Here is a 25,561-nt window from a genome sequence, read left to right as displayed (position 1 = left end):
TCAAAAGCTTTGCTAAAGTCAAGGAACAACACGTCCACTGCTTTCCCCTCATCCACAGAGCCAGTTATCTCGTCATAGAAGGCAATTAGATTAGTCAGGCATGACTTTCCCTTGGTGAATCCATGCTGACTGTTCCTGATCACTTTCCTCTCCTCCAAGTGCTTCAGAATTGATTCCTTGAGGACATGCTCCATGATTTTTCCAGGGACTGAGGTGAGGCTGACTGGCCTGTAGTTCCCAGGATCCTCCTTCTTCCCTTTTTTAAAGATGGGCACTACATTAGCCTTTTTCCAGTCTTCCGGGACTTCCCCCGATCGCCATGAGTTTTCAAAGAGAATAGCCAATGGCTGTGCAATCACATCCGTCAATTCCTTTAGCACTCTCGGATGCAGCTCATCTGGCCCCATGGACTTGTGCACGTCCACTTTTTCTAAATAGTCCCGAACCACTTCTTTCTTCACAGAGGGCTGGCCACCTCCTCCCCATGCTGTGCTGCCCAGTGCAGTCACCTGGGAGCTGACCTTGTTTGTGAAGACAGAGGCAAAAAAAGCATTGAGTATGTTAGCTTTTTCCACATCCTCTGTCACTAGGTTGCCTCTCTCATTTAGTAATGGGCCCACGGTTTCCTTGGCTTTCTTCTTATTGCCAAAATACCTGAAGAAACCCTTCTTGTTACTCTTAACTTCGCTCGCTAGCTGCAACTCCAGGTGTGATTTGGCCTTCCTGATTTCACTTCTGCATGCCTGAGCAATATTTATATACGCATCCATGGTCATTTGTCCAATCTTCCACTTCTTGTAAGCCTCTCTTTTGTGTTTAAGATCAGCAAGGATTTCTCTGTTAAGCCAAGCTGGTCGCCTACTATATTTACTATTCTTTCTACACATCGGGATGGTTTGTCTCTGTAACCTCAATAAGGATTCTTTAAAATACAGCCAGCTCTCCTGGACTCCTTTCCCCCTCATGTTATTCTCCCAGGGGATCTTTCCCAACAGTTCCCTGAGGGAGTCAAAGTCTGCTTTTCTGAAGTTCAAAGTCCGTATTTTGCTGCTTTCCTTTCCTCCTTGTGTCAGGATCCTCCTTGTGTCCAGGATCATCTCATGGTGACTGCCTCCCAGGTTCCCATCCACTTTTGCTTCCCCTACTAATTCTTCCCGGTTTGTGAGCAGCAGGTCAAGAAGAGCTCTGCCCCTAGTCGGTTCCTCCAGCACTTGCACCAGGAAATTGTCCCTACAGTTTCCAAAAACTTCCTGGATTGTCTGTGCACTGCTGTATTGCTCTCCCAGCTGATATCAGGATGATTGAAGTCGCCCATGAGAACCAGGGCGTGCCATCTTGTAGCTTCTGCGAGTTGCCGGAAGAAAGCCTCATCCACCTCATCCCCCTCGTCCGGTGGTCTATAGGACACTCCCACCACGACATCACTCTTGTTGCTCACGCTTCTAAACTTAATCCAGAGACTCTCAGGTTTTTCTACAGTTTCATATTTGAGCTCTGAGCAGTCATACTGCTCCCTTACATACAGTGCAACTCCCCCACCTTTTCTGGCCTCCCTGTCCTTCCTGAACAGTTTATATCCATCCATGACAGCACTCCAGTCATGCGAGTTATCCCACCAAGTCTCCGTTATTCCAATCACATCATAATTCCCTGACTTTGCCAGGATCTCCAGTTCTCCCTGCTTGTGTCCCAGGCTTTGTGCATTTGTATATAGGCACTTGAGATAACCCGCTGATCGCCCCTTGTTCTCAGTATGAGGCAGGAGCCCTCCCCTCTCACACGCTCCAGCTCGTGCTTCCTCCCGGTATCCCGCTTCCCCACTTACCTCAGGGCTTTGGTCTCCTTTCCCTGGTGAACCTAGTTTAAAGCCCTCCTCACTAGGTTAGCCAGCCTGCTCACGAAGATGCTCTTCCCTCTCTTCGTTAAGTGGAGCCCGTCTCTGCCTAGCATTCCTCCTACTTGGAACACCATCCCATGGTTGAAGAATCCAAAGCCTTCTCTCCGACACCACCTGTGTAGCCATTCCTTGACTGCCACGATTTGACGGTCTCTACCCAGGCCTTTTCCTTCCACAGGGAGGATGGACGAGAACACCACTTGCACCTCAAACTCCTTTATCCTTCTTCCCAGAGCCACGTAGTCTGCAGTGATTCGCTCAAGGCAATTCTTGGCAGTATCATTGGTGCCCACATGGAAAAGCAGGAAGGGGTAGCGGTCCGAGGGCTTGATGAGTCTCGGCAGTCTCTTCGTCACATCGCAAATCTTAGCCCCCGGCAAGCAGCAGACTTCTCTGTTTTCCCGGTCAGGGCGGCAGATAGATGACTCAGTCCACCTGAGGAGAGAGTCCCCGACCACCACCACCCACCTCCTTCTCTTGGGAGTGATGGTCGTGGAACCCCCAAGCCTAGGACAGTGCATCTCATGCCTTTCAACTGGTGGAGTCTCCTTCTGCTCCCTTCCCCCAGACGTATCATCTGGGTCACTCCCCGCAATGGTACCTGTGGAGAGAACATGAAAATGGTTACTTACCTGTGTCCGCTTTGCTGGTACATGGACTTTCCCCCTTCTTCTTCTGGAGGTCACATGTTGCCAGATTTCTTCACAGTCCTCCTGTCCCTGCTGCGCAGCCTGCTCTGAATCTTCAGAACCTTGTGCCCATAGAAGCAGATCCTGACGTCTGTCCAGGAAATCTGCAGTTTCTCTTATGCAATGCAGAGTCGATACCTGTTGCTCCAGACCTTGAACCTTCTCTTCCAATATGGAGACCAGCTTGCACTTTGTAGAGACAAAGTGGCTTCTGTCCTCTGGAAGAAAGACACACATGGCACATCCAGTGCAGGTCACAACAGTTGAACACTCCCCATCCATATTACCTTCCTACTATGAGCTTCCTCTGGAGATGCAGTAATTCCTCAGAGAAGTCGTTAGGGTGTAAGCCTCAGTGGGCTCACTCCAGGTGAACTCCCAGGCAAACTCCTGCTGTTTGCTGCTCTGCTGTTCCCCGCTGCTCTGCTGTTCCCTGCTGCTCAGCTGGTTCTATAAGCACCGAGCCTAAATCTCTTCCAAGCCTTCTTAGCGCAGCGGGCAGCGCATCAGTCTCATAATCTGAAGGTCCTGAGTTCAAGCCTCAGAGAAGGCAACTCTTCCTGCTCCCTGCTTTAGATTTTCTAACGGAAATCAGAGAAAAAAAGACTAGAGCTGAATGGTTTCTAGACACCCTCCCATCCATCTAACACAGACTTTTCTAACGGTACGTGTACAGTATGAAATTAGTTCAATATTATTCGATTGGAAATTTCGGGAGCTATTTTAGACATTCAGGCTTCGGTGTCCCCACTAAAGCGCGTGAATTCGGCTGAGTGCGTCCACAGTACCGAGGCTAGCATCGAACGTCGGAGCGGGTGCACCGTGGGTCGCTATCCCGCAGTTCCTGCAGTTCCCGCCGCCCACTGGAATTCTGGGTTACGCTCCCAGTGCACGATGGGGCAAAAACATTCTTGCGGGTGTTTCTGGTGCGTGTCATCAGGAAGCTCTGGCAGACAATCGTTTCACGCCTTTTTGGCATGCAGACGCCGTACTGCTTTCAGCAGACGGTGCACCGCTTGCTCTCCTGCAACTATGAATCCGCCTCTCATTTCCTCTCCCCTTCCGATGTAATCTCTACTATCTGCTCTTTCTCTTCCTCATCGAACTCTTCTGCCTCCAACTCTGCTCTCCCACTGGTGCCACGCTTCCGAGCTTCTCCGGGTTGTCTGTCCTGGGCTCCCGCCTCCGTGAAAATCACGGAAGACAACCAATTCCCGCCTTTGTTCGGCTACCACGAACCAAACAGCACCTCTTCCCCTGCCACTCTGCTCTCCTACATTTCGTGCCCTTTTTCCAGGATTACCCGTGCAGGCGCCATGGAGCCCGCTCAGATCTCCACTGCAGTTTTGAGCATTGTAAATACCTCGCGCATTATCCAGCAGTATGTGCAGTCCCTGCAAAACGGGGCGAGGAAACGACGACGGGGCGATTACTATACTGATGAGGACATGGACAAAGATGGCACGGCGTGTGGCAATTGGGAGATCATGGTGGTGCTGGGCCAGGTTCATGCCGTGGCAGGCGAATTCTGGGCCCAGAAAACAAGCAGAGACTGCTGGGGCCTCATCGCGTTGCAGGTGTGGGATGATTCCCAGTGGCTGAGAAACTTTTGTAAGCGTAAGGGCCACTTTCATGGAGCTTTGCGACTTGCTGTCCCCTGCCCTGAAGCGCAAAGACACCAAAATGAGAGCCACCCTCACAGTTGGGAAGTGAGTGGCCATAGCCCTGCGGAAGCTTGCAACGCCCGACAGCTACCAGTCAGTTGGGAATCAGTTTGGAGTGGACAAATCTACTGTGAGGGCTGCTGTGATCCAAGTAGCCAACACAATCATTGATCAGCTGCTATCAAGGGTCGTGCCTTTGGGAAATGTCCAGACCATTGTGGATGGCTTTAATGCGCTGGGGTTCCCTGACTGCGGAGGGGCGATAGACATAACGCATATCCCTTTCTTGGCCCCAGAACAGCGGAGCGGCCACTACATAAACCGCAAGGGGTACTCTTCCATGGTGCTGCAAGCCCTGGTGGATCACAAGGGACGTGGCGAAAGGGATGCACAAACAATCCAGTTGGGCCATTGCCCACAAGCTCACCCCAAGCATCTTGGACTCCTGATGACTGTGATGCTGAGGTTCCTTAGACCCCTGTTCATATTTCAGACCCCAGCCGGTGCAGCATCCCTGCCCAACCACTCACCATCTGCCCCAGGAGAACCAGCTGGTGGGCTGCATCCACAGGCAGGTAGTTTATGCCGCTCCCCTCAGAGCAGCAGCCACAGCTGTGCAGCTAATCCCCACATCTGGTTGCCGGGGATCCAGCTGGATTGTTTGGGCATCCCTTTCAAGACTTGCCCTCAACAACCTGGCAGCCCCCAGCTTTCTCATTGCTCTGTGGTTGTTTGCTCTGTGAAAGGGGCCTCTAGGAATTAGTATTTCCAGAGGCATTAAAAAATCGTAAAGGAGAAGGAAAAGTTAATGCCTTAGAAAAGTCTGTGTGTCTGTGTTAGATGGATGGTAGGGTGTCTAGAAACCACTCTGCTCTCGTCTTTTTTTTCGGATTTCCAGTGGTAATCAAGGTCAGCCATTGCCAGCAGTTGACAAGAACATGTGAGAACAGTGCGGGTGGGAAATAAACATGGGGAAATAGTTTTACTTTGTGTAATGACCCATCCATTCCCAGTCTTTATTCAAGCCTAAGTTAACTGTATCCAGTTTGCAAATTAATACCAATGATCACTACAAAAGGTTCCCCCCACCCCACCCGGCTCTCCTCCTGGTAATAGCTCACCTTACCTTAGCGAGCAGATCGAGGGACGTGATCGTTCCCCTCTATTCGACATTGGTGAGGCCTTATCTGGAGTACTGTGTCCAGTTTTGGGCCCCACACTACAAGAAGGATGTGGATAAATTGGAGAGAGTCCAGCGAAGGGCAACAAAAATGATTAGGGGTCTAGAACACATGACTTAGGAGGAGAGGCTGAGGGAGCTGGGATTGTTTAGCCTGCAGAAGAGAAGAATGAGGGGGGATTTGATAGCTGCTTTCAACTACCTGAAAGGGGGTTCCAAAGAGGATGGCTCTAGACTGTTCTCAATGGTAGCAGATGACAGAACGAGGAGTAATGGTCTCAAGTTGCAGTGGGGGAGGTTTAGATTGGATATTAGGAAAAACTTTTTCACTAAGAGGGTGGTGAAACACTGGAATGCGTTATCTAGGGAGGTGGTAGAATCTCCTTCCTTAGAGGTTTTTAAGGTCAGGCTTGACAAAGCCCTGGCTGGGATGATTTAACTGGGAATTGGTCCTGCTTCGAGCAGGGGGTTGGACTAGATGACCTTCAGGGGTCCCTTCCAACCCTGATATTCTATGATTCTATGATTCTATACCTGATCACTCTCGTTACAGTGTGTAGGGTAACCCCCATTGTTTCATGTTCTCTGTGTATAGGAGTCTCCCCACTGTATTTTCCACTGCATGCATCCGATGAAGTGAGCTGTAGCTCACGAAAGCTTATGCTCCAATAAATTTGTTCGTCTCTAAGGTGCCACAAGTCCTCCTGTTCTTATTCATGGTGTTGTATCCCCATAGTGTGGCCGTTTGGTGTCAGTCCTTTCAAATAAACTATGAGTTTTTTTCATAGAAACCATATTTTCCTCATACAGACACAGGAGTAGATTAATCTACAAAGGGAAGGTGATTCCAAGGCAGTTCCGGAGGGAGAAGGGAACGTTTTCAGCATCACTAAATTATTGTGTTGTACCTCACACACACACAGAGTGACAATAAACTTAATTAACTGAGCTACCAACACACTTCACAGGAATGAAATAAACAACTTTATGTTCAAGGAGTTCGGTGCATGTAAATAATATTAAAAATATGTTTTGGGCAACGCATGGAAAATTCATTGTATTGTACAACCCACTTGATATAGTTAATACACCACATAATATTTAATGAAGTTAAGAACGATGTGCTTATAAATTAACATATTGTGCCATTTGCACACACACAAGACCTAGAAAAAACTGAATTATTTGAGCTTCCAACATTTCCACTTTCTCACAGCATGTTAGACCCCCTGCTTTAAATGAAATATGTCTAAAGGCCAGATGTATGAAAGAATTGTCTCGTTCTATATTTCTTAGCTTTTCTCTCAAAAGGTAACAGCCTCTTAATCTTCCCCCAAACACCCTGGGACCTCCCCCAATTATTAAAATGCCCCTGTCTTCAGCAAGACCACGACAGTGACCCACAGCTAGAGTGTCTAGGCCAAGCTGTTCTGAAGGAGGCAAGTCAAAGATTTTCTCTCTGCTTCCCTTGGCAAGGTCTGAGTGGGAAAACAAAATCCCCCAAATGGAAAGTTTTCTGCTGAGAAACCAATACTAGTCTGTTTGGGGACTTTGATTTGAATGGATTATTATTCTTCTCTTCTGATCTCTGAATTATTTCAGTTCAGTCTTTGTCCTCCAGATATGTTTCCAGGTGTTGAATTGCGGGGGAGAGAGGCCAAGTCATGATGTCTCTTCCCCTCTTTCATAGTTTCTTCCAACTTGCTAGGAACTTCCTGTGCTTTGATGTGAGTCAAGCAGTGTCCATTGTCTCCGGGCTGTCTCGGAGGAGTCCGCATTGTACACGGTTCCTGGGAGAGTCCTTGGGAGCGTGGATACATTCACTGGGCCAGCAGCGAGTCTGGCTCCTCCAGCGTCACACCGGAAAGGCTGGCGGTGGCCATTTCCCAGCCTCATCACATATTTCAGTGACGCACCCAGAGCAAAACTCCACCACTTCCCAGACAAGCCTAGCACACACCATCCACCCAGGTACTAGCCTTCAACAGATCACGACTTTTACAATGATAACTCACCAGGCCGACTCTGTACAAATCATACCTTAATTCTATGAGAGTGGTGACTATGGGGCTTCCAGGGTGCTGCTTTGAACACAGCCTGCCACCCCTGGGCTGACATTGCAATGGAGACATACCCTTAGAGTCCCTCTCTACCGGGATAAAGATGGCAGCAGGGCTGGCCTGGGTCAGCTGATGTGGGCTCCTGGAGCTCAAGCTGTGGGGCTCAAAAGTGGGGTGCAGATACTGGTGTTCCTGCTGAAACCTGGGTTTGGAAACCCTCACCCCTCGTGGGGTCTCAGAGATTGAGCTCAAGCCCATCTGTCTCCACTGTCATTTTATAGCCCTGCAGCTGCAGCCCCAGAAGCCTGAGTCACCTGCCCCGGGCTCTGAGACAGGTGCCCTGGGTGTTTTAATCGCTGTGCAGACATAACGTTAGGATACGTCTACAGTGCAATGAATCACCCACGGCTGGCCGGTGTCACATTAATCAGGATCATGCGGCTTGGGCTGTAAAGTTGCACTGTACAAATATAAAGAAACAAGAGCAAAAACCAGTTCCCTTTATAGCTAGATAGCTACAGATACATGGCAAATAGCAACAAGAATCAGCGTCGAGCTGGATCTAAAAAAATGAAAGATTAATCTTTGCTCCACAAATAATAACTACTGATAAATGGTAATATAAAAAAGGACCTTGAATTCCTTCATAATTTGATGGGTTTTGGAACTTCCAGGCATATTGGCTAGAATTTTCGAGACACAGATTGTCAGAAAAACGTAACACGCTGAGTGCTCCACCTGAAACAACAGCAAATACTGTTGCCTAGGTAGATAGATACATTGCTAAGAGCAACAAGAATCAATGTGGAGCTGAATCTGCAAAAGGGAAAGATTAATCTTGCAATTCAAATAATAATGTATTAATTATTATTATTTATTATTTATTATTATGTCACAAAGGACCGTGAATTCCTTCATACTTTTATCATCCTCAGGATGTTGTGTGAATTCAGAGACATGATTGTTTTCTGGAGCAGCCGTTGCAGTTTCAAAAGGAAATGCAGGCAGAAAATGAAGCAGGGAGGGTTGTGATGGGGTGCATGAAAGGAGAGGAGGCTTGTTCCTCTTGAGTTTTCTTTCCGTTGCTCTCGTGATCCTGATGGAGGAAGTCGAAGCTTAATTTGAGTTTCTCCCCACTCCCCTCCTTCTGTCGGCGGTGTGTGTCTTCACCAGGAGTGCTTCCACCAAATGAAGAGGGGCAGTGTGGGGGGGGCTGAGAAACGAGGTTCTTCACTCCGCGCAGTTGCCCACTGGGAGCCCAGCTGCCCCGTGGGCTCTTGACTCCCCACCTCCTCCCTGGAGTGGGAGCCATCCACCTGGGCTTCTTGCCTGCCTGCTCCCAGCCAGGAGTGGGGGCGGGGGCCAAGGGCCCAGGCTTCTCGGCTCCCTGCGCTGGGAGCCGGGAGCTTTCGTGCAGCAGCCCCGAGAGGAGCCAGGCAGGTGCAGCCCCGCTGGGACCAGGGAGCGGAGGGCAGCCATGAAGGGAGCCAGCCGGAAGCCATGACATTGGCAAGACAGCCAGCAGCCCCTGTGAGTCAGGCAGTGTCTACACAGACACTGTGTTGTCCTAACGACCCCAACGCAATCCCCGTGCCTCTTGAGGAGCTGGAGTTACTATGTGGGTGTAGCAGGGCACTTACATAGATGGGACAAGGCTGTAGTGTGCACGGTGAGGTAATTAGGACAACCTAATATGCTGTCGGCAGGCCTAACTGTGTAGTGTAGCCCAGGTTTTAATCTCCTGCTGATGGCTTATATGCTGGGTGCCTTGTTTCCTTTGCTTAGGAGTGCTTGTTCTCACACCTATCTCCTCGCTTTCCATTCCAGTTCAGGGAAGGAGAGAATAACCAACTCTTCAGGTATGAAAAGGCAAAACATTTCTACATGACCCTTCGCAGTCAGTGAAACCTGTGGTGGGAAACGTGCCCTTGATTTTACTGCATTTTGGTTTCTTGTCTTGTTGGTTGCTCCCGAGGAGCTGGCAGGGAAATGTCCATGGAGAAGTGGAGTGGATGTGAGGTTTCTTGCTTAGGAGATTTGCCTGTGTTTTGGCCTCATTGTGAGAAGGGCAAATTGGATGAGACATTGCAGCTTTTCTGATGCCTGTCTGAGTTTGGAAAGTAAGTTCTTTGTTGTCCTGTTCTTCAAAGGAAACTGAGGGAGCGGATATACACTGGCAGCTGAGAAAGCCTTAGAAGGGGAAATCCAAATCTGGGCACAATTGGTTTCTGTCGTAGATTGTAGTGTAGTGTGGTGGTTATCATGTTGGCTTGACACACAAAATATCCCTGGTTTAAAACTAGGCAGAACCAGTGCCTTTTCCCCCGACTGATCACTTTTGGTCTTCCTCCATTCCAAGCCCTTTGCTGAAATACACCCTGTCATAAATATAAGGGGAAGGGTAAACACCTTTGAAATTCCTCCTGGCCAGGGGAAAGCTCCTCTCACCTGTAAAGGGTTAAGAAGCTAAAGGTAACCTCGCTGGCACCTGACCAAAATGACCAATGAGGAGACAAGATACTTTCAAAAGCTGGGAGGAGGGAGAGAAACAAAGGGTCTGTGTCTGTCTGTATGCTGCTTTTGCCAGGGACAGAACAGGAATGGAGTCTTAGAACTTTTAGTAAGTAATCTAGCTAGGTATGTGTTAGATTATGATTTCTTTAAATGGCTGAGAAAAGAATTGTGCTGAATAGAATAACTATTTCTGTCTGTGTATCTTTTTTGTAACTTAAGGTTTTGCCTAGAGGGGTTCTCTATGTTTTTGAATCTAATTACCCTGTAAGATATCTACCATCCTGATTTTACAGGGGGGATTTCTTTATTTCTATTTACTTCTATTTTCTATTAAAAGTCTTCTTGTAAAAAACTGAATGCTTTTTCATTGTTCTCAGATCCAAGGGTTTGGGTCTGTGGTCACCTATGCAAATTGGTGAGGCTTTTTATCCAACATTTCCCAGGAAAGGGGGGGTGCAAGTGTTGGGTGGATTGTTCATTGTTCTTAAGATCCAAGGGTCTGGGTCTGTAGTCACCTAGGCAAATTGGTGAGGCTTTTTACCAAACCTTGTCCAGGAAGTGGGGTGCAGGGTTTTGGGAAGTATTTTGGGGGGAAGGACGCGTCCAAACAGCTCTTCCCCAGTAACCAGTATTAGTTTGGTGGTGGTAGCGGCCATTCCAAGGACCACGGGTGGAATACTTTGTACCTTGGGGAAGTTTTGACCTAAGCTGGTAAAGATAAGCTTAGGAGGTTTTTCATGCAGGTCCCCACATCTGTACCCTAGAGTTCAGAGTGGGGGAGGAACCTTGACACACCCATATTTCCCACACTTTTTGTTCATTTTTCTTTCCTTTTACAATATTTTAGAGTTGTAATTTAATGGCCAAACAATTTTGCTCATGAATTACAGTTTAACACAAGATTTGACAGCCTTTTCCCATGCCCTCTTTTCTGTCACTTACAGGAGTTTACTTATGGGAATATTTACTGATTTATTGCATCGTGCATTTCAAAGGAAAGGTCAGAATCATTTATCTTGGATTCACTTTCCATACTTCTTTCTACTTCTTTCTCTCACATAGATGGGGAATTCTGTGTTGGAGCAATTTAGCTTACCACTCTCTCTTTCTAGATGGAAGCTGACACAATTTAAAACTTCCCAATTTGCAAATATCTATGTGAAAATATTTCCGAAACCAATGCAGAGATCCTGGGCAGGGCTAGGGGTGAGGCAGATTAATAATTGGCTGTTCTTTATTTTGGTGCTTGCTAATTGGCCATTTGGAATTTTCATACAGGATGGCACTACAGCCGAAAGATAATCTCAACATGTGGAGAAGAAACGGTTATACGGGCTAATAAATAATTTCTTGGTGTCACACCAAAAGTGATGCATTCCAGTGTGAAAGAAGAACTAATTCATGGCTTATGAGCATTTGCTACGTAGTTGTAGCCATGCAGGTCCCAGAAAAGCTTGTCTTTGTCCCCAACAGAAGCTGGCCCAGTGAAAGATATTATCTCACCCACCTGCGCGTTTGCTCGCCACACAACTATTAGCCGACGGCCAAGGATGTTTGGTGAGGTGCCAGCTATGCCCATTTATACCATCCGTGACTTTAACCGCTTGGACACATTGTCTCTTCGCGGCGGGCAGCCCGGGCTAGGCTGACGGATGCCCCAAGGTCCTAACCACCCGTGACATTAACTGCTAGAGCTCAGAGCTCCTTCGCAGCGGGCAGCCAGGATTGACTGACAGGTGCCCCAAGAGTTTGCCCCGTGGAGGCGGCACAACTCAACGCTAGGCTCTTAGTACTCTTACCTCATGGCCAGGCTTTAGAGCCAAAACGGCTGAGGTTCTTTCATTGTGTTGGCTGCTTTCCAGAAAACCAGAGAAAACAAGTCAGGCTTATGCACAAATGGTTACCAAAATTTATTAAGCTAGATTCTAATCATGTGGTTACAAAATTGCTAGTGCCTACTTATTTAAAGGTAGAGATGTTCCACACACAAACAAGTTACAAAACTGAAGCCACAATCCCAAAGAAAGAAAACAAAGTGTAGAGCTCTATTTCAAAATATGTGTACACTAAAGATAGGAGATCAGGTGTGGGTGCTTCTTACCCTCCTTGCGTCTCTCGATTCCAGCGGTGCCAAGCCAGGATCGGTCACTCAATTCCGCAGAAAGACAAATAAGGGACAAAGCTTAGGGACCCTCTTAGCTGCAGAAGCCTTGGGAGGCTGTCACTTATCTGACCAGCAGATAGATTGTGAAAAGCACTCGAAAATCATGGTGCTGTAGGTCCCCTACTTATACCTCTGTACTCCTTTATTCTCTTTCTCCTTTCTTATGCCAACTTGAGGCTGATCTGTCTGGGTGACGCCAGCTTTCGCAAGAGTAGTTTACACTTGCAAGGGAGAGAAACAATAAGTGTCGACTACTGGACATTTCTTTTATCAGGGTAAATATTTTCCCACCTAGGATGTTGGGGTGTGTGCATCACGCTATTTAGCAGGGGCTAAGAGCCATGTCTGTCACAGGGCCCCTGCCTGCTGTGAGCTTAATCCTTGTATCTGTTCCCAGAGGCACATTGTAGCAGCACACCTGTGCTTTTCACAGCTTCAAAGGCTGTGCTGGAATATATGTTAAGTGCCCTGTTCCGGCTTCCTCCTGTGTTTCCAGCAATACTGGTCTGAGGGGAAGGGGGCTGCCTGTCTGGCTACAGACCCCCACCTGCCCTCCACCAGGATCTGCCAGGCCATTTGCCTGGGACCCCCTCCTCCGGCCAGCAGGACCCCCTGACGCTTTACAGGAGGACCCCTCACTCTGCGCCAGGGACTGCCCCACCACAGCGCTGTGCACTGGGCATGGCAATGGTCCCAGGAGCCAGCTGGGCAATCCCAGACAGAGCCCCTGGCACAGCACCAGGCAGCGTCTAATCCCCTGCCCCACCTGCCCAAGAGACCCCCACCCCCACTGGTCTGCAGCCAACAGGCCCCCAGCGATACCCACCTCCAGGACCCATAGCCTTAGGGCTGGGCACATCAGAACTACCCCCCGAAACCCCAAACCCTCCAGAAACCACCAACCTGACTAGGGTCCCCCCTGCCCAGCCACCCAGAGGCCTCCCCCTACCACAATGCCCCTTCAGCTCCCGCTGCAATCTCCCCACACAGACATGGACCCCCTCAGCAACAGTGTTCCCTCACAGTGGGTGACAACTGGACAGAAAGTTATCACCACCCCCTGCTGGCCAGTCACACAGGCAGAGGGAGCCCGGGGGGACGCCTCTTTAACAGGAGAAGGGAAGCCATGGAGGGCCAAAATAAGTAAGACATTTCCATACTCTGTCACTAGCAAATAATGGCCACCGTGGATCCACCCCAGAGTTGGCTACAGCTTTGCACTGTGGGAAGCCCCCCCTCACGGAGACCCTTTGTCATGGGGTTTGGAATATTTCTGGACCATGCTGCACTCAGAGGGACCTCCTCATCCCGTGGCAGATGGGGAAAAGAAAAGGGTCCAGCCAACTCTCCTGTTACCAACTGGGAGCCACCCATCCCCCAAACAGGGGGAGGCCCCTGGCTTTGATGGGTATTGAATATATGGCTAGTCTCTTTTATCAGCAAACATTTTTAACAGGGAGAAAGGAGGGAACAAATGATTCTCAAAGGAGAGGGAAAGATGATCATTGTTGCAGGGGGGTTAATTTCCCAACCAGGATGGAGAAGGACTCAGGGTGACAGGTTCCCCCCAAGGAAGGACAAGTTGCTAGGATTTACAGACATGGGGAACAGCCCCAAACTCGAGAGGATTTTTAATTGACATTTGATAATGACATCGTAAGAGGGAAACCTGACATTTGAGAGCAGTGTTCAGAAATGAAAGAGAAAGGGTGGAAATCTGAGGGATTTTGGATCCATTTATGCAAATTATAGAGAGGAAAGTGGAAAATGAGAGGGATTTTGTAGCAGTTGTTGATAGGAGGTTGTCACGGAGTCCCTGGGCGATGCTCTGGAACTGCTCCCCATGAAGCCAGGCAGGACAATGGGGCAGTCGCCTTTCTGGGAGCAGCCTGTCTGCAGGACACACAGCTCACACTGCTTCCACCTTCCTGGGTCTGACCTCGGACCATTCAGCCTCCTCTGCCCCTCCGTGCACTTCCAACAGCCAGTCCACTCAGGCAGGGCTCCTGGGGAAGCCAGAGGGTCCTGCAACCCAACTCCGCAGTCAGACGAGACTCTCAGCCAGCCAGTAAAATAGAAGGTTTATTAGATGACAGGAACATGGTCTAAAACAGAGCTTGCAGGTGCAGAGAACAGAACTCCTCAGCTGGGGCCATTTTGCGGGCGGGGGGGGGGGGGGGGGCAGTGAGCCAGACAGCCACCTCTGCCCTTCACTCCATGTCCCAGCCAGCCCCAAACTGAAACTCCCTCCAGCCCCTCCTCCTCTGGGCTTTGTTCCTTTCCCAGGCCAGGAGGACACCTGATTCCTTTGTTCTCCAACCCTTTAGCTCTCACCTTGCAGGGGGGAAGGGCCCAGGCCATCAGTGGCCAGGAAACAGGGTGTTGGCCATTCTCTGTGTCCAGACTCCTGCACACACATGCCCTCTAGGGCTCTGCAATGATCATACACCCTTATCCCACCCCCTAGATACTTAAGAACTTCATAGGGAAACTGAGGCATCCCCACACTATTCAGAGGAAACATTAAGAACAGTCCCACTTCGTCACAGAGGTCAAAGCTGAGTGTATTTCCCACCACTATTTGGTCAATGAATAGAGCGGAAATGGGCAATGTTGGCAAACGTTTTAGATCCATATTAAGGAATCTGAGGAAAGGTGTCAATCTGAGATTTTCGTCGTAATTTATAATTACAGAGACAGGGAAAGCTCTCAGGGGCATATTCAATTAGAAGTAGACAACTAGAGTAAAAGTGGGGCAAACTTTTTAATCAATCTTTGAGACGTACAGAGAAAACGTGTCACAAACTACGCAACTGAGAACATGGGATAAACGCCAAGACCGGGGGGGATTTTATGTGGCTATTAAAGAACTAGCTGGAAAAGGGGGACCGTTTGTGATATAAAATTCAGCCTGTCCAATACATAAACAGAGAGTGATCGTCCCCCACCCCACGGCCCCCGTTCACCTGGGCAGCAGGGAGCCCTCTGAGGGGCTGACTGGAGGGGGCCGGGGGGGACCTGGAGGGCTCCCTGGGGGAGGGGAGGGGGCGGCAGTGGGGGATGTGCAGGTGGGGGGCAGGTGGGGGCTGGGGACAACGGTGCTGCAGTTGGGGGGCAGCAAGTGGGACTCGGAAGCCGGGATCGGGGGCAGCCCCATGGGGGACACGTCCCCTCCCTTTCCCGCCCCGGCGTCTCCTCCCACCCCCACGCCGGGGCAGCCAGGTTGGGGGATGGCTCCGGGCTCCAACTTCCCACCGACACCGGGACAAATCGCTGCGGATAAAACGGGGGCGGGGGAGGGAAATCCCGCCCCCGCCACGGGAGGGGAGTTTCAATGGACATGTGAGGAGGAGGGAGAGATGGGGGGGGGGATCAGGGGAGACGAGAGAGCGGATCAATGGGGGGGGGTGGGGGGGAGTTTACAACCACGTGGGAGCTACCGAGAGGGAAAAGGGGAAAATTGGGGGGCATTTGTGCCCGTGGGGGGGGAAGGGGATACAATTAACTCCCCCCGCCGCCCCCTACTTCCCCCCCGGGAATTTCCTGGCTGCACAGAGACAGTTCAACCCCCACCCCCCGCAACTCCGGCTTCTCCCCCCAACACCTCCCAAGGGACCTCGCCCGCCGGGCCCCAGTCTCTGCCCCCCCCCAATCCCAGCCGTGCCGGGGGCAGAGAGTCACTTTCCTGTCCCCCCACCAGCGCTCCCCCCCCCCCGCGGGGTCTCCCACTCACCGGGTCGGGGGCGGGGCAGCGCCTGGGGGCGGGGCCTGGAGCAGACCGGGGGCGGGGCAGCGCCTGGGTGCGGGGCTTGGAGCAGACCAGGCGCTGCCTCGCGTCGGATCTGTCTGTGCTGGGGAGGGCCCGTCATTAACCCCCCCGTGCTCGGCCGGGGGGTCTTTCTCCAGCTGGGACCAGCCCCTGGCTCTGCCCGCCCCCGACCCGGTGAGTGGGAGACCCCGGGGGGGGAGCGCTGGTGGGGGGGACAGGAAAGTGACTCTCTGCCCCCGGCACGGCTGGGATTGGGGGGGGCAGAGACTGGGGCCCGGCGGGCGGGGTCCCTTGGGGGTGTTGGGGGGAGAAGCCGGAGTTGCGGCGGGTGGGGGTTGAACTGTCTCTGTGCAGCCAGGAAATTCCCGGGGGGGAAGTGGGGGGCGGCGGGGGGAGTTAATTGGATCCCCTTCCCCCCGCACGGGCACAAATGCCCCCCAGTTTTCCCCTTTTCCCTCTCGGTAGCTCCCACGTGGTTGTAAACTCCCCCCCAGCCCCCATTGATCCGCTCTCTCGTCTCCCCTGATCCCCCCCCCGTCTCTCCCTCCTCCTCACATGTCCATTGAAACTCCCCTCCCGTGGGGGGGGCGGGATTTCCCTCCCCCCGCCCCGTTTTATCCGCAGCGATTTGTCCCGGTGTCGGTGGGAAGTTGGAGCCCGGAGCCATCCCCCAACCTGGCTGCCCCGGCGTGGGGGTGGGAGGAGACGCCGGGTCTCTGCCGGAGCGGGGAAGGGAGGGGACGTGTCCCCCATGGGGCTGCCCCCGATCCCGGCTTCCGAGTCCCACTTGCTGCCCCCCAACTGCAGCACCGTTGCCCCCAGCCCCCACCTGCCCATTCCCCACTACCGCCCCCTCCCCTCCCCCAGGGAGCCCTCCAGCTCCCCCCCCGCCCCCTCCAGTCAGCCCCTCAGAGGGCTCCCTGCTGCCCAGGTGAACGGGGGCGGGGGGGGGACGGGACCATCACTTTCTGTTTATGTATTGGACAGGCTGGATTTTATATGACAAACGGTCCCCCTTTTCCAGCTAGTTCTTTAATAGCCACATAAAATCCCCCCCGGTCTTGGCGTTTATCCCATGTTCTCAGTTGCGTAGTTTGTGACACGTTTTCTCTGTACGTCTCAAAGATTGATTAAAAAGTTTGCCCCACTTTTACTCTAGTTATCTACTTCTAATTGAATATGCCCCTGAGAGCTTTCCCTGTCTCTGTAATTATAAATTACGACGAAAATCTCAGATTGACACCTTTCCTCAGATTCCTTAATATGGATCTAAAACGTTTGCCAACGTTGCCCATTTCCGCTCTATTCATTGACCAAATAGTGGTGGGAAATACACTCAGCTTTTACCTCTGTGACGAAGTGGGACTGTTCTTAATGTTTCCTCTGAATAGTGTGGGGGTGCCTCAGTTTCCCCTATGAAGTTCTTAAGTATCCAGGGGGTGGGATAAGGGTGTATGATCATTGCAGAGCCCTAGAAGGCATGTGTGTGCAGGAGTCTGGACACAGAGAATGGCCAACACCCTGTTTCCTGGCCACTGATGGCCTGGGCCCTTCCCCCCTGCAAGGTGAGAGCTAAAGGGTTGGAGAACAAAGGAATCAGGTGACCTCCTGGCCCCGGAAAGGAACAAAGCCCAGAGGAGGAGGGGCTGGAGGGAGTTTCAGTTTGGGGCTGGCTGGGACATGGAGTGAAGGGCAGACATGGTTGTCTGTCTCACTGCCCCCCACAAAATGGCTTCAGCTGAGGGGTCCTGTTCTCTGCACTTGCAAGCTCTGGTTTAGACCATGTTCCTGTCATCTAATAAACCTTCTATTTTACTGGCTGGCTGAGAGTCACGTCAGACTGCGGAGTTGGGGGGCAGGACCTCTGGCTTCCCCAGGAGCCCTGCCTGAGCGGACTCTCTGTGGGAAGTGCACGGAGGGGCAGAGGAGGCTGAATGGTCCGAGGTCAGACCCAGGAAGGTGGAAGCCGTGTGAGCTGTGTGTCCTGCAGACAGGCTGCTCCCAGAAAGGCGACTGCCCCAGAGTCCTGCCTGGCTTCATGGGGAGCAGTTCCAGAGCATCGCCCAGGGACTCCGTGACAACCTCCTATCAACAACTGCTATAAAATCCCTCTCATTTTCCACTTTCCTCTCTATAATTTGCATAAATGGATCCAAAATCCCTCAGATTTCCACCCTTTCTCTTTCATTTCTGAACACTGCTCTCAAATCTCAGGTTTCCCTCTTACGATGTCATTATCAAATGTCAATTAAAAATCCTCTCGAGTTTGGGGCTGTTCCCCATGTCTGTAAATCCTAGCAACTTGTCCTTCCTTGGGGGGAACCTGTCGCCCTGAGTCCTTCTCCATCCTGGTTGGGAAATTAACCCCCCTGCAACAATGAACATCTTTCCCTCTCCTTTGAGAATCATTTGTTCCCTCCTTTCTCTCTGTTAAAAATGTTTGCTGATAAAAGAGACTAGCCATATATTCAATACCCATCAAAGCCAGGGGCCTCCCCCTATTTGGGGGATGGGTGGTTCCCAGTTGGTAACAGGAGAGTTGGCTGGACCCTTTTCTTTTCTCCAGCTGGCACTGGATGAGGAGGTCCCTCTGAGTGCAGCGTGGGTCCAGAAATATCCCAAACCCCATGACAAAGGGTCTCTGTGAGGGGGGGGTTCCCACAGTGCAAAGATGTAGCCAACTCTGGGGTGGATCCACGGTGGCCATTATTTGTTAGTGACAGAGTATGGAAATGTCTTACTTATTTCTCTGTCCATGGCTTCCCTTCTCCTGTTAAAGAGGCGTCCCCCCGGGCTCCCTCTGCCTGTGTGACTGGCCAGCAGGGGTGGTGATAACTTTCTGTCCAGTTGTCACCCACTGTGAGGGAACACTGTTGCTGAGGGGGTCCATGTCTGTGTGGGGAGATTGCAGCGAGAGCTGAAGGGGCATTGTGGTAGGGGGAGGCCTCTCGGTGGCTGGGCAGGGGGGACCCTAGTCAGGTTGGTGGGTTCTGGAGGGTTTGGGGTTTTGGGGGGTAGTTCTGATGTGCCCAGCCCTAAGGCTATGGGTCCTGGAGGTGGGTATCGCCGGGGGCCTGTTGGCTGCAGACCAGTGGGGGTGGGGGTCTCTTGGGCAGGTGGGGCAGGGGATTAGACTCTGCCTGGTTCTGTGCCAGGCGCTCTGTCTGGGATTGCCCAGCTGGCTCCTGGGACCATTGCCATGCCCAGTGCACAGCGCTGTGGTGGGGCGGTCCCTGGCGCAGAGTGAGGGGTCCTCCTGTAAAGCGTCAGGGGGTCCTGCTGGCCGGAGGAGGGGGTCCCAGGAAAATGGCCTGGCAGATCCTGCTGGAGGGCAGGTGGGGTCTGTAGCCAGACAGCCAGCCCCCCGCCCTCAGACCAGCATTGCTGGAAACACAGGAGGAAGCCGGAACAGGGCACTTAACATATATTCCAGCACAGCCTTTGAAGCTGTGAAAAGCACAGGTGTGCTGCTACAATGTGCCTCTGGGAACAGATACAAGGATTAAGCTCACAGCAGGCAGAGGCCCTGTGACAGACATGGCTCTTAGCCCCTCCTAAATAGCGTGATGCACACACCCCAACATCCTAGGTGGGAAAATATTTACCCTGATAAAAGAAATGTCCAGTAGTCGACACTTATTGTTTCTCTCCCTTGCAAGTGTAAACTACTCTTGCGAAAGCTGGCGTCACCCAGACAGACCAGCCTCAAGTTGGCATAAGAAAGGAGAAAGAGAATAAAGGAGTACAGAGGTATAAGTAGGGGACCTACAACACCATGATTTTGGAGTGCTTTTCACTATCTATCTGCTGGTCAGATAAGTGACAGCCTCCCAAGGCTTCTGCAGCTAAGAGGGTCCCTAAGCCTTGTCCCTTATTTGTCTTTCCGCGGAATTGAGTGACCGATCCTGGCTTGGCACCGCTGGAATCGAGAGATGCAAGGAGGGTAAGAAGCACCCACACCTGATCTCCTATCTTTAGTGTACACATATTTTGAAATAGAGCTCTATACTTTGTTTTCTTTCTTTGGGATTGTGGCTTCAGTTTTGTAACTTGTTTCTGTGTGTAACATCTCTACATTTAAATAAGTAGGCACTAGCAGTTTTGTAACCACATGATTAGAATCTAGCTTAATAAATTTTGGTAACCATTTGTGCATAAGCCTGACTTGTTTTCTCTGGTTTACTGTAAAGCAGCCAACACAATGAAAGAACCTCAGCCGTTTTGGCTCTAAAGCCTGGCCATGAGGTGAGAGTACTAAGAGCCTAGCGTTGAGTTGTGCCGCCTCCACGGGGCAAACTCTTGGGGCACCTGTCAGTCAATCCTGGCTGCCCGCTGCGAAGGAGCTCTGAGCTCTAGCAGTTAAAGTCACGGGTGTGACTTTTGGTGTGACACCAAGAAATTATTTATTAGCCCGTATAACCGTTTCTTCTCCACATGTTGAGATTATCTTTCGGCTGTAATGCCATCCTGTATTAAAATTCCAAATGGCCAATTAGCAAGCACCAAAATAAAGAACAGCCTATTATTAATCTGCCTCACCCCTAGCCCTGCCCAGGATCTCTGCATTGGTTTAGGAAATATTTTCACATAGATATTTGCAAATTGGGAAGTTTTAAACTGTGTCAGTTTCCGTCTAGAATGAGAGAGTGGTAAGCTAAATTGCTCCAACACAGATTTCCCCATCTATGTGAGAGAAAGAATTAGAAAGAAGTAAGGAAAGTGAATCCAAGGTAAATGATTCTGACCTTTCCTTTGAAATGCTCGGTGCAATAAATCAGTGAATAGTCCCATAAGTAAACTCCTGTAAGTGACAGAAAAGAGGGCATGGGAAAAGGCTGTCAAATCTTGTGTTAAACTTTAATTCATGAGCAAAATTGTTTGGCCATTAAATTACAACTCTAAAAGATTGTAAAAGGAAAGAAAAATGAACAAAAAAGTGTGGGAAATATGGGTGTATTTCAGCAAAGGGCTTGGAATGGAGGAAGACCAAAAGTGATCAGTCGGGGGAAAAGGCACTGTTTCTGCCTAGTTTTAAACCAGGGATATTTTGTGTGTCAAGCAAACATGATAACAACCACACTACACTACAATCTATGACAGAAACCAATTGTGCCCAGATTTGGATTTCCCCTTCTAAGGCTTTCTCAGCTGCCAGTGTATATCCGCTCCCTCAGTTTCCTTTGAAGAACAGGACAACAAAGAACTTACTTTCCAAACTCAGACAGGCATAAGAAAAGCTGCAATGTCTCATCCAATTTGCCCTTCTCACAATGAGGCCAAAACGCAGGCAAATCTCAAAGCAAGAAACCTCACATCCACTCCACTTCTCCATGGACATTTCCCTGCCAGCTCCTCGGGAGCAACCAACAAGACAAGAAACCAAAATGCAGTAAAATCAAGGGCACGTTTCCCACCACAGGTTTCACTGACTGCGAAGGGTCATGTAGAAATGTTTTGCCTTTTCCTACCTGAAGACTTGGTTATTCTCTCCTTCCCTGAACTGGAATGGAAAGCGAGGAGATAGGTGTGAGAACAAGCACTCCTAAGAAAAGGAAACAAGGCACCCAGCATATAACCCATCAGCAGGAGATTAAAACCTGGGCTACACTACACAGTTAGGCCCGCCAACAGCATTTTACGTTGTCCTAATTACCTCACGGTGCACACTACAGCCTTGTCCCATCTATGTAAGTGCCCTGCTACACCCACATAGTAACTCCAGCTCCTCAAGAGGCACGGGGATTGCGTTGGGGTCGTTAGGACAACACAGTGTCTGTGTAGACACTGCCTGACTCACAGGGGCTGCTGGCTGTCTTGCCAATGTCATGGCTTCCGGCTGGCTCCCTTCATGGCTGCCCTCCGCTCCCTGATCCCAGCGGGGCTGCACCTGCCTGGCTGCTCGTGGGGCTGCTGCACGAAAGCTCCCGGCTCCCAGCGCAGGGAGCCGAGAAGCCTGAGCACTTGGCCCCCGCCCCCACTCCTGGCGGGGAGCAGGCAGGCAAGAAGCCCAGGTGGCCGGCTCCCACTCCAGGGAGGAGTTGGGGAGTCAAGAGCCCAGGGGGCAGCTGGGCTCCCAGTGGGCAGCTGCGCGGAGTGAAGAGCCCCGTTTCTCAGCCCCCCGCAACATTGCCCCTCTTCATTCGGTGGAAACACTCCTGGTGAAGACACACACCGCCGACAGAAGGAGGGGAGTGGGGAGAAACTCAAATTAAGCTTCCGCTTCCTCCATCAGGATCATGAGAGCAACGGAAAGAAAACTCAAGAGGAACAAGCCTCTTCTCCTTTCATGCACCCCATCACAACCCTCCCTGCTTCATTTTCTGCCTGAATTTCCTTTTGAAACTGCAACGGCTGCTCCAGAAAACAATCATGTCTCTGAATTCACAGCAACATCCTGAGGATGATAAAAGTATGAAGGAATTCATGGTCCTTTGTGACATAATAAAATAAAATAATAATAAATAATTAATAATAATTAATACATTAATATTTGTATTGCAAGATTAATCTTTCTGTTTTGCAGATTCAGCTCTACATTGATTCATGTTGCTCTTTGCAATGTATCTATCTATCTAGGCAACAGTATTTGCTGTTGTTTCAGGTGGAGCACTCAGCGTGTTATGTTTTTCTGACAATCTGTGTCTCGAAAATTCTAGCCAATATGCCTGGAAGTTCCAAGAACCATCAAATTATGAAGGAATTCGAGGTCCTTTTTTATGTTATTTGTAGAGCAAAGATTAATCTTTCATTTTTTTAGATCCAGCTCTACGCTGATTCTTGTTGCTATTTGCCATGCATTTATAGCTATCTCGCTATAAAGGGAACCGGTTTTTGCTCTTGTTTCTTGTATTTGTACACTGCAACTTTACAGCCCAAGCCGCATGATCCTGATTAATGTGACACCGGCCAGCCGTGGGTGATTCATTGCACTGTAGACGTATCCTAACGTTATGTCTGCACAGTCATTAACACACCCAGGGCAGCTGTTTCAGAGCCCGGGGCAGCTGACTCAGGCTTCTGGGGCTGGGGCTGCAGGGCTGTAAAATGACAGGTGAGACAGTTGGGCTTGAGCCCAACCTCTGAGACCCCACGAGGGGTGAGGGTTTCCGAACCCAGGCTTCAGCTGGAACAGCAGCTGAAATATGAACAGGTGTCTGAAATATGAACAGGGTTCTAAGGAACCTCAGCATCACAGTCATCAGGAGTCCAAGCTGCTTGGGGTGAGCTTGTGGGCAATAGCCCAACTGGATTGTTTGTGCATCCCTTTCGCCACGTCCCTTGTGATCCACCAGGGCTTGCAGCACCATGGAAGAGTACCCCTTGCGGTTTATGTAGTGGCCGCCCCGCTGTTCCGGGGCCAAGAGAGGGATATGCGTTATGTCTATCGCCCCGCCGCAGTCAGGGAACCCCAGCGCATTAAAGCCATCCACAATGCTCTGCACATTTCCCAAAGGCACGACCCTTGATAGCAGCTGGTCAATGATTGTGTTGGCTATTTGGATCACAGCAGGCCCCACAGAAGATTTGCCCACTCTAAACTTATTCCCAACTGACCGCTAGATGTCGGGTGTTGCAAGCTTCCGCAGGGCTATGGCCACTCACTTCCCAACTGTGAGGGTGGCTCTCATTTTGGTGTCTTTGCGCTTCAGGGCAGGGGACAGCAAGTCGCAAAGCTCCATGAAAGTGGCCCTTACGCATACAAAAGTTTCTCAGCCACTGGGAATCATCCCACACCTGCAACGCGATGAGGCCCCAGCAGTCTGTGCTTGTTTCCTGGGCCCAGAATCGGCCTGCCACGGCATGAACCTGGCCCAGCACCACCATGATCTCCCAATTGCCACACGCCGTGCCATCTTTGTCCATGTCCTCATCAGTATAGTAATCGCCCCGTTGTCGTTTCCTCGCCCCGTTTTGCAGGGACTGCACATACTGCTGGATAATGCGTGAGGTATTTACAATGCTCAAAACTGCAGTGGAGATCTGAGCGGGCTCCATGGCGCCTGCACGGGTAATCTTGGAAAAAGGGCGCGAAATGTAGGAGAGCAGACTGGCAGGGGAAGAGGTGCTGTTTGGTTCGTGGTAGCCGAACAAAGGCGGGAAATGGTTGTCTTCTGTGGTTTTCACGGAGGCGGGAGCCCAGGACAGACAACCCGGAGAAGCTCGGAAGCGTGGCACCAGTGGGAGAGCAGAGTTGGAGGCAGAAGAGTTCGATGAGGAAGAGAAAGAGTAGATAGTAGAGATTACAAGATTACAGACATGGAAGGGGAGAGGAAATGAGAGGCGGATTCATAGTTGCAGGAGAGCAAGCGGTGCACCGTCTGCTGAAAGCAGTACGGCGTCTGCATGCCAAAAAGGCGTGAAACGATTGTCTGCCAGAGCTTCCTGATGACACGCACCAGAAACACCCCCAAGAATGTTTTTGCCCCATCGTGCACTGGGAGCATAACCCAGAATTCCAGTGGGCGGCGGGAACTGCGCGATAGCGACCCACGGTGCACCCGCTCCGACGTTCGATGCTAGCCTCGGTACTGTGGACGCACTCTGCCGAATTCACGCGCTTTAGTGGGGACACCGAAGCCTGAAGGTCTAAAATCACTCCCGAAATTTCCAATTGAATCATTTTGAACTAATTTCATACTGTACACGTACCGTTAGAAAAAAGTCTGTGTGTGTGTGTGTTAGATGGATGGGAGGGTGTCTAGAAACCACTCAGCTCTAGTCTTTTTTTCTCTGATTTCCGTTAGAAAATCTAAAGCAGGGAGCAAGAAGAGTTGCCTTCTCTGACGCTTGAACTCAGAACCTTCAGATTATGAGACTGATGCGCTGCCCGCTGCGCTAAGAAGGCTTGGAAGAGCTTTAGGCTCGGTGCTTATAGAACCAGCTGAGCAGCGGGGAACAGCAGAGCAGCGGGGACAGCAGAGCAGTAAACAGCAGGAGTTTGCCTGGGAGTTCACCTGGAGTGAGCCCACTGAGGCTTACACCCTAACGACTTCTCTGAGGAATTACTGCATCTCCGGAGGAAGCTCATAGTAGGAAGGTAATATGGATGGGGAGTGTTCAACTGTTGTGACCTGCACTGGATGTGCCATGTGTGTCTTTCTTCCAGAGGACAGAAGCCACTTTGTCTGTACAAAGTGCAAGCTGGTCTCCATATTGGAAGAGAAGGTTCAAGGTCTGGAGCAACAGGGATCGACCCTGCGTTGCATAAGAGAAACTGAAGATTTCCTGGACAGACGTCAGGATATGCTTCTATGGGCACAAGGTTCTGAAGATTCAGAGCAGGCTGCGCAGCAGGGACAGGAGGACTGTGAAGAAATCTGGCAACATGTGACCTCCAGAAGAAGAAGGGGGAACGTCCATGTACCAGCAAAGCGGACACAGGTAAGTAACCATTTTCATGTTCTCTCCACAGGTACCATTGCGGGGAGTGACCCAGATGATACGTCTGGGGGAAGGGAGCAGAAGGAGACTCCACCAGTTGAAAGGCATGAGATGCACTGTCCTAGGGTTGGGGGTTCCACGACCATCACTCCCAAGAGAAGGAGGTGGGTGGTGGTGGTCGGGGACTCTCTCCTCAGGAGGACTGACTCATCTATCTGCCGCCCTGACCGGGAAAACAAAGAA

At 50.8% G+C, this 25,561-nt stretch overlaps 1 protein-coding gene and 2 non-coding genes across 3 annotated transcripts in view; 2 read left to right on the top strand and 1 right to left on the bottom strand.

Moving 5' to 3' along the window:
* The window catches only part of LOC144258216 (uncharacterized), a 970,182-nt gene that overhangs the window by 751,214 nt on the left and 193,407 nt on the right, over positions 1-25,561 (top strand). The window lies entirely within an intron of this gene.
* On the top strand, positions 3,067-3,139 carry TRNAM-CAU (transfer RNA methionine (anticodon CAU)). The gene has a single exon. It is a non-coding gene; the product is annotated as a tRNA-Met (tRNA).
* TRNAM-CAU (transfer RNA methionine (anticodon CAU)) lies at positions 24,710-24,782 on the bottom strand. Its single transcript has one exon. It is a non-coding gene; the product is annotated as a tRNA-Met (tRNA).

Source organism: Eretmochelys imbricata, chromosome 28, assembly GCF_965152235.1.
Source record: "Eretmochelys imbricata isolate rEreImb1 chromosome 28, rEreImb1.hap1, whole genome shotgun sequence".
Classification (NCBI taxonomy): domain Eukaryota; kingdom Metazoa; phylum Chordata; order Testudines; family Cheloniidae; genus Eretmochelys; species Eretmochelys imbricata.
The sequence above is the reverse complement of the archived record's forward strand: the minus strand, read 5'-3'. Positions and strand labels throughout refer to the sequence as shown.